At 36.1% G+C, this 15,524-nt stretch overlaps 1 protein-coding gene across 4 annotated transcripts in view; it reads left to right on the top strand.

Annotated features, from left to right (window-relative positions):
* FOXP1 (forkhead box P1) overlaps window positions 1-15,524 on the top strand; it is a 630,544-nt gene that overhangs the window by 236,501 nt on the left and 378,519 nt on the right. Inside the window, exon 1 of one of the 4 annotated variants that reach the window (XM_036031551.1) lies at window positions 11,636-11,769. The exons of 1 other annotated variant lie outside the window; for it this stretch is intronic. The gene's annotated coding sequence lies outside the window, so the exon portion shown is untranslated. Of the gene's footprint in view, window positions 1-11,635; window positions 11,770-15,524 lie in introns of those variants that run through there. 2 more of the 4 variants (XM_036031553.1, XM_036031552.1) reach the window with 2 other exon arrangements.

Raw genomic sequence — 15,524 nt, 5'->3', positions numbered from 1 at the left:
TGTTTTTAAATTTGTTTTTATCCTTCTTTTGGTTGTACAAGGAGGCAAAGTGTTTCTACATTTGCCTCCATCTTGGCCAGAAGTCCTTTACATTTAAGTTTAATCCAATTTCAGTTTAATGTACATCATGTAAGAAGAGGGTCTAGTTTAATTTTTTGGATGTATCTGTTCAATTTTATCAACATCATTTTTTGGATGTATCTGTTCAATTTTATTGATATCATCCATTGTATGTTCTTGTCTCCTTAGTCAAATATTAATTGACTATAGAGGTGTAGGTTTATTTTTGAGCTCTCTATTCTGTTCTGTTGATCTCTGTGTCTATCTCTATGCCAATGCCATGCTGTTTTGATTGCTTTCACCTTGTATATAGTTTGATAATAAGTAGCGTGATACCTCCAACTTTTTTCTTCTTTCTCAAGATTGCTGAGACTATTGAGGATCTTTTATGATTCCATATAATCTTTTGAATTATTCTAGTTATGTGGAATATGCCATTGGTATTTTAACAGAATTGCATTGAATCTGTAGATTATTTTGAGTAATACAGACATTTTAATGATGCTATCATAATTCTTCCTATCCATTATCTCTGTATATGCTTTTATTTGTATCTTCTTCAGTGTCTTATAATTTTCTGAGTATAGATCTCTTACCTCCTTGATTAAATTAACATCTAGGTATATTTTATTTTATTTTATTTTATTTTAATGCAGTTATAAATGGGATTGTTTTCTTAGTTTTTCTTTTTGATAGTTCATTATTGATGTATAAAATGCAAGTGATTTTTGTATATTTATTCTGTATCCTGCTACTTTACTGAGTTCATATATCAGTTGTAGTTTTTTGGTGGAATCTTCAGGATTCTCTATATACAGTATCATGTCATTTGCAAATAATGACAGTTTACATCTTCTTTTCTAGTTTGGATATCTTTTATTTCCTTTTTTATCTGATTGACTTGGCTAGGACTTTCAGTACTATGTTGAATAAGAGCTGTTGAAACAGACATCCCTGATTCATTCCTGATCTTAAGGGAAACACTTTTAGTTTTTCCCCATTGAGTATGATGTTAGTTGTGGGTTTGTCATCTATGGCCTTTATTATGTTGAGGTATGTTCCTTCCATTCCCACTTTACTAAATGTATTTATTATAAATGGGTGCAGGATTTTGTTAAATTCTTTTTTCACCTATTAATATGATGGCATGATTTTCATTCTTCATTTTGTTTATTTGATGTAATCATATTAATTAGTTTGCAGATAGTGTACCAACCTTGCATCCCAGGAATAAATCCCACTAGATCATAGTCTATGATCTTTTTAATGTATTTGCTAAGTATGATTAGCTCTTACCTTGTTGAAGATTTTTGCATCTATATTGACCAGGGATATTAGCGTATCATTTTCTTTTTTTTTAGTATCTTTATCTGGTTTTGTAATTAGGATAATGCTGGCCTCATAAAATAAACTTGAACATCCTCTGTCATCTTGAATATTTGGGAACAGTTTGATAAGAATTGGTATTAGTTCTTTGAATGTTTGCTAATATTATCCCGTAAAGTCATCTAGTCGAAGAGTTTTGTCGGAAGTTTTTTCATTATCGCTTTAATTTCATTATTTGTAATTGGTTTGTTTAGATTTTCTTTTCCTTTTTGACTCAGTTTTGGGAAATTGCGCATCTAGGAATTTATCCATTTCTTCCAGATTGTTTAATTTGTTGGTGTATAGTTTGTCTTGTTTGTAATGTTTTCTTATAATCATTTGTATTCCTGTAGTATCAGTTGTTACTTCTTTTTTATTTCTGACTTTATTCATTTGGGCTTTCTTTTTTTATTTTTAGACATTTTTAATTGTTTATTTTTTACTTGTATTTTTCCATGATCATTTATCCCTCTTATACCCTCTTCCACTTCTACTCCCCTTCCTTCTGCTGTCCATGTCCTTGAGTTCTTTCTCTTTTTTGCTTGATCCCTCCACCCCTCTTCCCCCATCTTGCCCCAGAGCTATCAGCCTGCTCTCTATCTATAAGACTGTCTCTCTTTTGCTTGCTAGTTTAGTTTATTCATTAGATTCCACATATGAGTGAAATCCTATAGTATTTGTCTTTCTCTGACTGACTTATGTCACATAGCAAAATGTTGTCAGTCTTGTCTATCTACTCAGAGAACCAGCTGTTGGTTTCATTGATCTTTTGTATTGTTTCTTTGACCTCTGTTTTTTTGTTTATTTTCACTTCTGATCTTTTTTATATTCTTCCTGTACTCATTTTGGGCTTTGTTAGTTGTTCTTTATCTATCCTTTTATGTGTAAGATTAGATTGTTTGTTTGAAGTGTTTTTTTGTGTTTTGAGGTAGGCCTGTAATGCTATGAATTTCCCTGTTAAGATTGTTTTTGTGGTGCCCCATGCAGTTTGAGTTGTTGTTTGTTTCTTCCTTTATTGTTAACCATTCATTGTTAACCCATTCATTTTTTAGTAACATGTTATTTTAGCCCCCACATATTTGTGTTTATTTGTTATGTTTTTCATGTATTTGATTTCTAGTTTTGTAACATTGTTGTAGGGGAACATGCTTGATATGTTTTCAGTCTTTTAAAATTTATTTAGACTTCTTTTGTGTCCTTACATGTGGTTTTACCTAGAAAACATTCTATGTGCACTTGGAAAGAATGTATATTCTCTTGTGGTGAAATGCTCTGAAAATATCAATTAAATGCATCTTGTCTGGGGTATCATTTAAGGTAGCTGTTTCCTTGTTGATTTCTTTGTCTGGAAGATCTATCCATTGATGTCAATGGGGTATTAAAGCCCCTTATTGTGACTGTATTCTTGTCATTTTCTCCCTTTGTGTCCATGAAGTGAATCTTCATTGGACATAAGTGAATCTTCATATATATGTGTGCGTGTGTATATGTGTATATATATATACATGCATGCATATGAATGTATATACATACATATGTATATATACATACACACACAAACACTACACACTCCTGTGTTAGGTGCAGAAATGTTCAGAAGGGTTATGTTTTCTTTTGGACTGACTTCTTTATCATTATGTAGTGTCCTACTTTGTTTTTATTGCCTTTGTTTTAAAGTCTGTTTTATCTGGTATAGGTATTGCTACCCCAGTTTTTTTTTTTTTTTTTTGGTTTCCATCCGGCATGGTTTTTCTCTAAATGGATTAATTATCTTTTGTTACTCTATTTAACTGATTATGGAATGCGTGGTGGTAAGTCTTTATATAAAGGAGTCTAAACAGAATATTAAGACATGGCCCTATGGGATCAAGATCAGAGAGTTGGAGACAAAGCCAGATGTATTTACTTAAAGTAAATCTTTTTTTGAGATATTTTGTTATTTTTCAGTTGTGGTTGATATACAATAGTACATTACTTTCAGGTGAACAACATAATGATTAAACATTTGTATATCAAACAAAGCGATTACCCCATCTGATACCCATACACAATTATTACAATATTATTGACTGTATTCCCTATGTTGTACTTTCCAACCTCATGATTATTTTGTAATTGCCCATTTGTACTTCTTAATCCCTTCATCTCTTTTTCACCTGGTGCTCCAACCCACTCCCATCTGGCAGCCATCAGTTTGTTCTCTGTATCTGAGTTTTTTTCTGTTTCTGTTCATTTATTTTGTTTTTTAGATGTTACATATAAGTGAAATGATATGGTATTCATCTTTCTCTCTCTGACTTATTTTACTCAGCATAATAAGTCCATCCATGTCACAAATGGCAAGATTTCATTCTTTTTTTTTGTGGCTGAGTCATATTACATTTTATATATGCATCACTTCTGTTTTATCCAGTCATCTATTGATGGACACTATTTGGCTATTTTTTTATACCTTGGCTATTGTAAATATTATTCCAGTGAACATGTGGATGCATATACCTTTCTGAATTAGCATTTCTTCAGATAAATACCCAGAAGTGAAATTTTTGGGTCCTTCTTTGTCTCTTATTATAGGTTTTCTTTAAGTCTATTTTGACTTGTATGTGTGTAGCTGCCCCAGCTTTTAAAATTTTTCCATTTTTATTAAATAGTTTTTTCCAACCCTTTACTTTCAGTCTGTGTATGTCCATGAATCTTTATAAAGTGAGTCTTTTGTAGACAGTATATATAAGGGCCTTATTTTCTTCTCCGTTTATCCACACTACATGTTTTTTAAACCTAACAGCCCCCACCCCAGGTAAGAATATTTCTTAACTTTCCAATTACAGTTTACATTCAATATTATTTTGTGTTAGTTTCAAATGTGCAGCATAGTGGTTAGACAATCATATACTTTACAAAGTATTTCCCACTGTGTGTCTTTTGATTGGATCATTTAATCTATTTTCATTTAAAGTGATTATTGATGGATAAGTAGTTATTGTCACTTTATTTTTGTATTTTTGTACTTTTCTTTCATCTTCTTAAAATAGTTCCTTTAACATTTCTTATAATACTGCTTTGGTGGCGATAAACTTCTTTAGTTTTTTTGTGTCTGAGAAGCTCTTTAACTTTCCTAGCTTTTCATCACTTTGAATATTTTGTGTCACTCCTTTCTAGCCTGCAAAGTTTTTGTAGAGAAATCAGCTGACAGTCTTATGGGATCTACCTTGTAAGTTAACCATCTGCTTTTCTCTTGCTATTTTTAAGATTCTCTTTTTGTCTTTAGCCTTTGGCATTTTAATTCTGATATATGTTGGTGTGGGCCAATTTTGGTTCATCTTGTTTGGGACTTTATGTGCTTCCCAGGTTTGTATGTCTATTTTCTTCATAGATTAGGGAAGTTTTCTGTCATCATGTCTTCAGACAAGTTTGCAGTTTCTTGTTCTTTCACTCCTTCTGATGACTGCCTTTGTGATGCAGATATTTTTATGCCTGATGTTGTCCCAGAGGTCTCTTAAAATATCTTCAATTTTTTAAAATTCTTTTTTCCTTTTAACTCTTCTGATTGGGTATTTTTGCTACCTTGTCTTCCAAATCATTGATTCAGTCCTCTACTTAATCTAATCTATTGATTTCCTCTAATATTTTCTTTATTGTAGATGTATTTTTCATTTCTGACTTTCTCTTTTTGTTTTCTATATCTACTTTAGTGTTTTCTTTCTCGTTGTTGATGTTCTCACTGAAATAACTGATCGTCCTTACAACCAAATATTTTAAATTTTCACTGGTAGATTCCTTGATTCCATTTTGTTTAGTTTTTTTTTTCCCCTGGGGTTTTGTTTTGGTCTTTCATTTGGGACATTTTTTTTGTTTATTTGTTTCCTCATTATGGTTGTCTTTCTGTGTTTGTTTCTGTATATTAGACACTGCTGTGTCTCCTGGTCTTGGTACCTTATGTAGTACATGTTATGTGGGCCCAGTGGCACACTATCCTTGGTTACCTGAGCCAGGTACTCCAGGTATGTCCCTTGTATGGGTTCTGTGTATCCTCCTGTTGTGGTTGAGCTGTCAGATGTCAGTGGGAGAGATTAACCTCTAGGCTGATTCGCTGTGAGTGCTGGCCATGACTACAGGTGAGGAGCTGTTGTGCAGGGGTTGACTTTATGGAGCAGGATTCACTTTGGCACAGCTCTGGTTCTTGCCAGGTTTGTGCTTTGTATGGTTTGTGGAGGTGGTTGGGTAGTGCTCTGTTGTGTTCTGAAGGTGGATACTGGGAGTGTTGGTTCTGGAGCTTCTGGGGAGGTAGAGGCTTAAATCACCTGCTTTGTGTGTCCTGCTTGGGACCACCTGGTATGTGCAAAGTAATCTTCAGATGGTTGCTACTTGTGCTGGGTTTGGAGGTGCCTGGAAGAGGCTGAGGTGCAAAGTGAAGCTGGCTGCCACTAGTGCCCAGCGTGGCACCATTTATCAAGTATGTAGCACACAGAGATGCTGCCTGTTTGTTGTTTGTGAACCTTTGAGAGATTTTAGGAAAGTTGGCAGCATGAACCAAGACAGGTCATTTGTATACAAAAGCCACTGAAGTGGCTTGGGTGGGCCTGAGCCCAACCAAGATGGGTGGGGTGGCATCCCAGGAAATCATCCTGGTGGGATGAAGAGTGTGTGCCACGCTGATGGAGATTCAGACTTGCTTCCAGACTGTGCTGACAGAGGGAGGGCTCAGAAAAGGAACTATGGCCTCTGCTAGCATGTCTGTCTGGGAGAAAGCCACCCCTCTAGCTCTCATCCTGATGATTCATTTCCTCCCCAATATACCTTGTGCCTTACGAGCTACTGTCCCAGCACTGGAGTTCAGAGGGAGTGAGTCTGAATAAATCTTTACACTGGTTCTTTAAGAGGAACACCTGGAATTCCAGTAGTTCCCATCTCACTCAGCCAAAATCCCTGCTGATTTTTATAGCCAGAGGTTTCTGACACTGAGACCCTTAGCATGGGGCTGGGACCCCTCATTCCTTAGAGGGAACTTCTGTAGCTGAGAACTCCCTCTCAATTTTTAACTGCCACATGTGGGTATGGGACCAGCCCATTCTGTGTCTCTGTCTCTCCTACCAGTCTCAATGTATTTTTATGTTTTTGTTTTTATATTTTTAGTTACAGGATTGATGTTCAGGTGTCCTGAATGATGGTTGTTCTGTATTTAGTTGTAATTCTGATGTGGTTGTGGAAGGAGGCAAATTCATTATTTACCTACCCCACCATCTTGACTGGAAACCATATAAGGTAAATAGTATTATTCAGTATGTATCGTGCTAGCCGCTGTAACTGATAAACCACAGATTTTCATAGCTTAACATTGTGAAAGTATACGTGGTCTTCCTTCATGTCAGTGTGTGTTCAGTGAAGTTCCACAAAGTTGTATTTGTCACAAGGAACTTGGGGTCTCCATGGTCTTGGGGGACAAGGAACAGGGAGCATAGATGATTTTTTTGGCCATGGCTAGAAGTGACCATCTTCTGATCACATCCATTGATCAGAAAGTAGTCAATTAGTCCAAATGTAAATGCCAGGAATAAGAAAATGAAATGGAATTAGTTACCATGTGGTCCTAAAGAATAGGTTAAATTGGTTTTAGCCACTGAGGTTTGAGCAAAATGAAGCATAGTACCTCCTGTCTTTGTAACTTACTCATCAGTGTATACCTTTGTTCTCCAAGAAGAGTGTTAACCCTGAGAGGCCTTTAATTTTTCCATGTTATGAGTACAGTGTCTTTCATTGAAATCTAAGAAACAGCTCATCTTTTTTCTGGGTTCGGGCAGGGTAATTTGTTGATAAGCTAGATGTAGCTTACCTTCCTTCCATCACAAAATGAAGTATTTTACCTGGAGTGGTGAATCTGTATACTACACACAGATCATTTTTTATATGGTGCAACCTATTTGTTTCTACGGTTGGCCCTATTTTTCTCTTCAATTTCTAGACTTGACTAGTTTGGAGAAAAGAGTTCAGTGGTAGTGAGGATTAACTAAACCTTTCTACTTGCCATTTTCACGAACTTGAAGACTACTTTGTGAACTAATTTTTATGTCTTAAGGAAAAATATGAAGTTGCTTTTAAGGCTTCTATTTTTAGTGTGTGTACTAACCTCAGTTTTTTAAAAATCCAGAAGATGATATGAGAAATTTCTCATGAAAATTACATGGAGGAAAATATATAATAAAGTACTTACTTTATGATGCTCTATTATTTTTAAAGATATATTTCTTCCCCCATCATCTTGTTGATCGTAGTAGTTCACAGAAAGGAATTGAAATCTTCATCTTCTCATCAGTCTTTCTTTCTGCCATCCTCCCAGCTCATTACAGAAGCTCATTGAGAAGCTTGGCAGGGCCAGTGGAGACGTGTAGTTGAGCTGGATGGAGGCTGGAGAGGTCTGCAGTGGCCAGATCACAAGCACTGTGTAAGAGCCCAGGGAAAGGTTTTGATTTCTATCCTAAGAGTTCTGGGGAACCATGAAAAGTATGCATGCCAAGAGTGAGTGCAGAGTTAGTGTGTGCTTGCGTGTGTGTGTATGCTAGAGAGTGAGTGCGTGTGTGTGTGTGTGTGTGAGAGAGAGAGAGAGAGAGAGAGAGAGACTGATTGATGGAAAGAGAGAAAACAACGATGAATGATGGTCACATTTGTTGTGTGCTTTGGCTGCTGGGAGCCTCCACAGAAAGGAGTAACTGTGAAGACAATATTGTACCCTGCTCCCAGCTGACATAATAGGTCTCCTCCCCTCTTCTACACAGAATTTAACCTGTCTATCAGGAGCTTACTATCCCACTTTTAAAGCAGGCAGTGCATTTCAGGTAAATATTTATGAAATGCCAAGCTTTGTGAACAAGAGGTATTTCTTTTTAACAAGAAAATGACTCAGAATTGTTTTAAGTTATTAAAAGACAAATTACTGTATGCCATCATGGAAAAAATGAGGAGAAACTGTAATTTTGCATCAAGCAATTTATTTACAGCTATAATCCTCAAACAACAAATCTTAAAAATTACTTATTTTTTAAAGGCTTGAAGTATTAAATAGAATTATTCAATTTTTTTAAAGATTTTATTTATTTATTTTTAGAGAGGGCAGGGAGGGAGAAAGAGGGAGAGAGAGAGAAACATCAATGTGCAGTTGCTGGGGTTCATGCCCTGCAACCCAGGCATGTACCCTGACTGGGAATCGAACCTGTGACACTTTGGTTCACAGCCCGTGCTCAATCCACTGAGCTACGCCAGCCAGGGCTTAGAATTATTCAATTTTTTAAAGGCTTGAAGTGTAAAAACTTAATTTATTTATGGAATCTAATTAAGATCACTTTAAAAGAGTAAGATGGACTGTTCATTTGCTTTGAGGAATATTATTTGAATGCATAAGATCCTCTAAATACTGTTTTTGAGTCATGACAGATACCATGAATGTCTGTTCTACCTCTGGTTTGAAAAAAAGGCATCAAAAGCTATTAGTAAATGAGTATAAATTTACGACAAATGTCTTTTTCTTGAGATTCAGTTAACTGTTTCATATTCTCTAACCAATATTTTAGAAAGTGCTTTGTTTTAGAAAATGAAAAGCAAAACATTCTAAAGAAACATCACCTAATTCTTTTCCCTCCAGGGCAAGTACCATTAATTTTTTTCTGTTTTTTATTGTCATAAAGTTTTGTCATACAGTTGAGGGTCTACTGTAGATACACTTTTTCTATCTTTCTTATGTCATGTCACATTATAACAAGCATTTGCACATATTTACCTATTCCCAGCATTGTTTTTAATGACTACAAAATATTTCTCTGTCAGAATGGACTATAATTTACTTCTCTTTGTTTGTTTGTTTGTTTTATAAGAGGACAAATCCACTTTTATTTGTTTACTTTTCAGTAAGTTTAAATCCTTGAGGGATACAGCATCTCCCAGATTTGGTGTCTAATGCCCTTAGTAGGGACATTGCTTTGGTATGAGCACGAGTTGTCTTTCCCCAGATGACTCTGGTTTTGTCAGGGTTTGTTCAGTTTTCCACCAGGAGTGGCCATGTTTTTTTGCTTTGTATACATGAACACATCTCTTGCCTAGAAGAGAGAGAATTCAGTTTCATCTCAAGCATAAACACCTTCAGTTTTAAGAAGAGCTGCATGAGCTGTGTGCTCCCTCTGGTTCCTGAGACCCGACTTATAACCAGCAATAATGGCCTTGGACCACAGCCTTCCTGGCACATTTGTCATTATAGAGTCCTGTTCCCAGCAGCTTTCACAGGCTCCAAGACTGTGGAAAGAGCACTTTTGTTATGTTTTAATTGACATTTTGGGTAAAACAGATTCATAAAATTTCTCAAACCATCTTGTACACTTAACTACTGTAATAAACATTCATGGGAAAGAGACTTTTAAAAAAGTATCTCTCGGTGTATATGTCTCTGAACTTTGCCTTCCCCCCAGAAGTGAACTAAAACCTTGTTACATAAACTTTACATTTTTTGAGAGAATAATAGAGGACTATATTTGCTACATTATTGCTGTCATATTCTGTTATTGGACATATAGCTCCTACTCTGAGATTGGTTAACAATGAACATCCTCTGGGTCCAAGAATGCTGTGCAGTTCTCACTTGCAGAGATCTTATGCCTGATTTTGAAACTTTTAGAGGTAATAATCTTTCGTTTCTAGCACTCAGTGATATTTTAAATATACATATTACTTAGTTTGCTTTTTTATCTCTAAGAAGACCTTAATATAAGTGCACTTTTAAAAAATATTTTATTTATTTTTAGAGAGAGGGGAAAGGAGGGAGAAGGAGAGGGAGAGAAACATCGATGTTCAAGAGAAATATCAATCAGTTGCCTCGCATGCTCCCAACTAGGGACCTGGCCCACAACCCAGGCCTGTCCCTTGACTGGCAATCAAACTAGTAACCTTTCAGTCCACAGGCCAGTGCTTAATCTGGAGAGCCACACCAGCCAGAACATTATAAGCTCACTTTAAGGTTCACTACTGCATACATTACTTGGACACAGGGACTTTACTGTGCAGGCTGAGAAAAACGATCAGCTTTTTCTTTTTGGTACAGTAGTTTGAGGATTTTTGTTCAAAACAGCATGGGGGTGCCTTTAAGCATTTTATGTGGACCCATGAGCCCTTTGAAAGGTGGAATGACTTAGAGGGAAGAATGGGGTAGTGGGGTGAGACCTCAGATGGAAACCGAGTGCTGCCAACTGTCTATCTGTTGAACCTTTAGCAAATTAAGGCTACTCGCCCTGGACGTCTGTAATCCACTCCAGGCAATCAGATATCCTGGGTGAAATACTAACCGGATCCAAATCTGTTATTTTACATAGGAGAAATCATAATGTTATATGTCAATATACAAAACCCCCAATCAGTTCTCTAAAACAGATGTTGACAAATTATGTCCCTCAGGCCAGATCTGACCCACTGCCTGTTTTTGTAAATATACTTTTATCAGAACACAACACCCATTTGTTTACTTACCACCTATGGTTGTTTTCCTAGTACAATGGCAAAGTTAAGCAGTTGCAGTGGATAAGATATGACTGCAAAATCTAAAATATTCACTGCCTTGCCTTTTATAGAAAAGGTTTGTCAACCCTGTTCTAACATATGACTAAAGTATGGCAAAACACTTTATATATAGTCAACATCATTACATTAAGAATATAAATGTCTAAAACATTAACTGCTCAACAATGCAGTTTCAAAATACTTGTTTGGGGTTTTTTTCTTTTTTGAATATGGCTTTTTTTAATAAGTCACCAAGAACATCTGAGATAGCACCCACTGTGTTGCTGGCTTTCAAAACCTCTACTAAGGGTCTGATATTCTACCTCTTGTCTTGTAACCTCACACATTTTATTTAAAATGTATTTAATTTTGGAGGATGACTTAGAATTTTTTCTTTTATTAGTAAGAACCAGAAATGTTTGATTTAGAAATAAGCACTTTCTGTATAATTTGGATATTAAAAGCCAAGAGACATCCAACTGGGAAAATGTCAACTGGATATATATTTCATGGCATTTGCTTGTGTTTCACTTATTAGAAGCATTCTCATTTATAAAATAGGAATTAGACCTCCTCACAGGGTTAGGTGGAGGTTAAGTAAGGAAAATGTACCTCACACAGTTTGGGAATGCATTAGTGACTGATTCCCTTTCTCTTTTCTACCCTTAGCTTAATTAGAGGAGCAGATGATCACAACTATACAATACCTTCAGGAATTTTTCCAAATTCACAGTGCTTCTACACATGTATGATGGCCTGGAGATTCAAGTATAACTTTGGAGCCAGGGAGAATTAGAAAAGCCTGTGTATTTGGTAAGAGATACTGTCAATTATAATAAACATTCCCAAATCTCAGAGTTTTAACTCAATGCAGGTTTATTTCTCAGGCTGCACAGTCTAGTGCTGGCTTGTGGGGGACAGGAGTCATGGCTCTGCTCATGTGGTATCTTGGGGACCTTGGCTTATTTCATCCAATGACTCCACCATCTGCAAGAACAAAGACTTGTGCTCTGCACCTCTGGGCCCACAATCAAGGGTAGAGAGAGGGCATGATGGTGCAGGAGTGTTCAAGGTCAGAATGAAAGTAACATACCCACTTCCATCTGTTGAGCCAGTACTCAGTGACAAGGCTCTACCTAACTGCAATGGAAGCTGGGGAGTACATCCCAGCTGTGTGCCCATGAAACAGAAATGGATTTAATGATCCAGGCTCTGCCACAGTCTGACCATATCTTCTTGTATTATTATGGACGTATGGCATACATAAATTCCACAGAGATGCCAATAATCTGAAAAACTGTCTCTAACACATACCCAGGGAAATAGAGCATTAGGAGACGGTAATGCTGGGTTGAGACAATTAATATATATACTTGTGCAAATACACTTTAAAAATTAGTTTAAGATCTGAATCTGCTTCCCACATGCTGTGTGACATTGTCGTGTTTTGGCATTCTAAAATCACAGATGTATTGTATGGTAAGTTCAGAAATACTTGTACATACTTTAGAAATTATTCCTGCAATGACATTTTTATTCTTAAAGTGGTCAATGTGGACTCATATTTTATTCTCCTATTCTTTAAAATCAGAAGTCATCCACAGCACTGAGTAGAATTCTTGATCAATTATGGAATATAGAATATTTGTTGATGTATAAGCACTGTTATTTAATTCAAAGTGCACATTTTACAATAAAGCACATCTGGAGCTTTTTCAATTTTTCCATTCCTCTAGTAGATCTAAGCACACCTTTTTAAAAAGTTATTTATTTTATATTATATAAATATTTTAGGATTATAATTATCATAAAATTAAGGACAAAATTTATCATACCAAAATAGAAGTTTAATTTAAAGTAGAAAAAACTTGCAATCAAGTTTTAGTAGAGTAGAAACAGGATGTATAAAAGGACACTAAACACTTTTTAAAAAATCCTCAGTAGTATAGTTTTACATTAAATTTGGAAAAAACACAATTGCATCTAGAGATGTTTGTGAAGATCATATTTGTGACAGTGTCATCAAAGGTCAAATTTGTAATACTGAAAAAGCACAGTAAGGCAAGCAAACATTTTGGTCATTCCACAGAAAAGCTGACTTTAAAAAAATCTTTATTCCACATCATATAGTCAGTAAAGTTTATATGAGACAAAGGTTGCTCTTGACCATATTGTAACCCAGTGGCCTCACTCAAAAGTCAGGATTGTCCATAGATATATATGATTAAAGTATTCCTTTCAGTTTTCTTGGTACTCATGGCATTTCCTGTTACCTGTCACTTTGTCTTTGACAATATTTGAGACAAAAAAATAAAATTGACCTGGCGAGGATGGTTTCCCAATCAGCTGTTCCTTATTTTTCTCCAGTGCTTCTTTGTTACATCAGAATTCAGATGTACTATTCATGAAACACATTTTAATTAGTGACCATATCAGACAAACAGCAGCTAAGCACTGGTTAGTGTGTTGAAAATAAACACAAGGGTTCTCATTAATGTCGGTGTCTGAATAATTAGTTGAGCATCCTGTATTGAAATGAAAGCCAGTTGACTTCTCACTGGAGCGATAGCCTGACAGTCACATCTTGGAGTCTGGTCATTAATGTGCCCCACCACTGATGTCATGTTACAGTGTCACATTCGTTAGTGCCCCTTTAGGAAAGAAGCTAGACCTACAAATTATCCTCCACATCCCTGGAAACCCTGTTTGTGAAACCTGTGACCAAATGTGAGTAAATTATTAATGTGGCTCATAAACTAAATAGTTTACTAGCTTATAACATTTTAAAAATAGATAATAAAGAGTAGAAGAGTGTTCTAGTTGCTTTGTTCTGATGATCTACTGACTTTCCTGGGACTGAACTGATAGCTTTTGTTAAGAGGAGCAAAAACACAAAATGTCAGAGCAAATGTTTGGAAAATATAGACTCTGAAAGGAAACAAATATAAATCCATGGAAAACAATGTAATTAACTTTGTTCTCTCCTTGCTCTAATAAATGGATGACAGTGGTCCTCTTGCTTATGGTGGCAGTTATTCATCAATGAGTTCACCAGTTAAGTTTGAATTGGTATATCCTTTGCCAACTGAAATTATCTTTAAAAATATTTTGATGCATTCTTATCATACTCTTCATGAATAATGCTAATCCATCATGGAAAACTCATAGAAGAATAAACATTCTTAAGTCATATGAACATATTCGGCAGAGTTTACACTCATATAGACAACTGATACTTAGAAATCATTGTGTGAACCAATCTGGCCTGAATTCATCTCTTACCAAGAAGAGGCACTCTCTGGGAGCACCACCTTTTAACCCTTTTCTGAGCTCTGGTAGACAGACAACCCACAGAGTTTCCAGAGGTGCATGACTATTCAAATCATTAACCTTTGTACACCTCTTTTTCAGTTTCCACTTCTCTGTCTGACTGGATTAGAAAACATGTACATTCATGGAATTTATCTATGCTTACTGTGGAAGGAGAACAAGATGTTCACACACACACATAATGAAGAGCTCATACTTTCTGTTAACCTTGTAGTTCCATTTCCCCATTGATAGAGTCCCTCTTATCATCTTGAGGGCCACATAGGTGGCAATCTCTTCCAAGAATGTGTAGAAAAGGCCTGGTGTGCAAAACTTTGCTATTGGTTGCTAGTCAAGAAGACTGCAACTAACTATTTAAGGATGAGTTGATTTATGTGTCGGTAACTTCAGCTTACTTGGAACTGGATTTGGTAAATACTCTAATAATCCAGCTAAGCCATGAAAGCTTGCAGCCTCAGCGTGAGCATGTATGCAGCCTGACTGTTTCCCCAAGAAGGCTGAGTCATGGCTTCGTTCTATATGACTGGAGAAGAACTGTAAATTGTGGCAAGCAGTGTTTTGCACATGTGTGTGCAGATGTGCATGTATGTGTGTGTATTTCCTATCATCATTCCACTAGATTGTTTGAGAGACTGAAAGACCAGAGCCCAAAGTAAATCAACATTTGGACCTGTGGATACCCTGTCCTTATTTCTCAGGAAAACATAACATTGTAATTATGAGAATTTATCCTAAAAAATAAGAAATGATAGTTCAAGGAACCAAACTTTCCAAGTAAGTGGCAGTTACACTTGGCTGTGTAACATTTCACAAGTACTGCTGTCCTATAATCCTGAGTTCAGATTACGGGCTGATGAAATGCAGATTCCAGAAGGGAAAGAACAAAAATACGTGCTGCTCTACATCTATTATATATCTACATGTACTTACTGTATGTCTATTATATGTTATACATACTGTATATGTATACAAGGGGGGACCCCAGAATAATTAGAATTATCTTTTAGAAGGTAGAGTAGAGGTTTCCTCAACAAAAGGAGTGTTCTAGGAACCCATCTGTATCAGTTTACTAGCTGGCATTAATCTGAGAGGCTGTGTTTGGCTTCAGTGATTTTTTTTGAAGACTCTTTCAGTTTTCCCATTTCATGATGGGTGATTTCCAAGGCTCACCTGCCCAAATCATGCTGAATCAGCAGTTTTTTACCAAAACTAGCATCAACCCACATACTCCACTCTCC

This window comes from Phyllostomus discolor, chromosome 7, assembly GCF_004126475.2.
Source record: "Phyllostomus discolor isolate MPI-MPIP mPhyDis1 chromosome 7, mPhyDis1.pri.v3, whole genome shotgun sequence".
In the NCBI taxonomy this organism is placed as follows: domain Eukaryota; kingdom Metazoa; phylum Chordata; class Mammalia; order Chiroptera; family Phyllostomidae; genus Phyllostomus; species Phyllostomus discolor.
This window is presented reverse-complemented; position numbering and strand designations above follow the sequence as displayed.